This window comes from Saccopteryx bilineata, chromosome 11 (assembly GCF_036850765.1).
Source record: "Saccopteryx bilineata isolate mSacBil1 chromosome 11, mSacBil1_pri_phased_curated, whole genome shotgun sequence".
NCBI classification, from domain to species: domain Eukaryota; kingdom Metazoa; phylum Chordata; class Mammalia; order Chiroptera; family Emballonuridae; genus Saccopteryx; species Saccopteryx bilineata.
Window position 1 is genome coordinate 1,624,257 of NC_089500.1, and position 1,653 is coordinate 1,625,909.

At 54.7% G+C, this 1,653-nt stretch overlaps 1 non-coding gene across 1 annotated transcript; it reads left to right on the forward strand.

Moving 5' to 3' along the window:
- The first annotated feature begins 1,302 nt into the window (after nt 1-1,302).
- Nucleotides 1,303-1,378, forward strand: TRNAN-GUU (transfer RNA asparagine (anticodon GUU)). Its single transcript has one exon. It is a non-coding gene; the product is annotated as a tRNA-Asn (tRNA).
- Nucleotides 1,379-1,653: the final 275 nt, after the last annotated feature.

Consider the following 1,653-nt stretch of genomic DNA (forward strand, 5'->3'; position numbering starts at 1 on the left):
TTGCTGAGAGAGCGTAGACACCTGTTGCCAGGGAAACCGGGCGCAGCTAAGCTCACTTAACCCAGGCCTGTCTTCTTGGGGCTGGTGAGGACCTGATATTATGGGCGGGGTTTCATAACTAATTGGGTAAATGAATGGCTTTCAGAAGTCTGCAAAGACATGAAATACAAGGGGCGTTAGGAGGGGGTGGAAGTGTGCCCTCACTGAGGAACTCCTTGGAACCTGTGATCTTGAACTTGAATTTTAAATAACTCTGAGGAGTGTTGGCACCTGTGAGGAGCAAGTTTAGTTGGCAGAGACCTACTAAAGGCCTTACAGCCAAGCGAATCTCCTGCCGTCTTTGCAAAGGCACTGTGGTCAAGTGCAGAGGGGGAGACGAGGCTGGACATGCTGGGTGTAGCTCATCCCCATTGTCCTCCCTCATACAAGATGACTTTTTTCTGTCTCCATAAGGTGAACAGAACCAGTTAGGATGTAGACTCAGATGACAATAAAAATGGGTGAATCAACCATACATTTTATTTTAAATGCAGGTAGGTATTGGTCAGTCCCATTCTTGAGGAGAGTGTTTCCACCGCCATTGTTGTGGGAGAGGGAGGGGCGGGCCGAGGTGCCTGTACAGGGGCTGTCGTCGGAGGTGGCACTGGGAACAGTCACACTTCCATTTTGTTGGACAGCCCTGCATTCTTGCAGGAGCTTATTCTGCAGATAATCACACAAGTGTGGGAGGGGCGGGGTCGCAGACATGTGGAGGGCAAGGCTTTGGTGAGTATGTCACATCCACCAGAAAGAGGGAGCCCGCAGGGTCCCAGAGTCAGGGGCTGTCCCTCAGCAGAACCTGAAGGAAAGGAAGGACCGACCAGCACCAGCAGCCCAGAGTACGGGCAGGTGACTGTGAAGAAAAGGGCATCGCGGGGAAGAAATCGAGATGAGTAAGTGTATGAGGAGGCGATGTGCTCTGCTTCCAGGTGGATGCTTGGAGTTGTTCATGTTTCCACGGAGAAGAGTGTGCTGGCCCCCATGCAGATGGTGGGAGTGAGAAGAGGGTACTCAGAGGCAGCAGCTACGACTGACCGCAGCTGGGACTGTTCACCAGTGAGGCGAGGACGCCCCTGGGCCAGCCGGCGCCACCTTGGTCCCTGATGCCCTACTCCTATTCTAAGCCAAATCGCTTCAGAACCCAGCTCATTCCAGGGCTGGTAAAGGCACCAGCACAATGATTAAGCTCATTAAGGTTTTCTTTCATTGACTCACATGAATTAAAACAAATGTTATCCCACATGTTAAAAAGCTGTTGTCCAGGCCCTGGCCAGTTGGCTCAGCGGTAGAGCGTCGGCCTGTTGTGCGGGGGACCCGGGTTCAATTCCGGGCCAGGGCACATAGGAGAAGCACCCATTTGCTTCTCCACCCCCCCCCTCCTTCCTCTCTGTCTCTCTCTTCCCCTCCCACAGCCAAGGCTCCATTGGAACAAAGATGGCTCGGGCGCTGGGGATGGTTCCTTGGCCTCTGCCCCAGACGCTAGAGTGGCTCTGGTCGCAGCAGAGCGATGCCCCAGAGGGGCAGAGCATCGCCCCCTGGTGGGCAGAGTGTCGCCCCTGGTGGGCGTGCCGGGTGGATCCCGGTCAGGTACATGCGGGAGTCTGTCTGACTGTC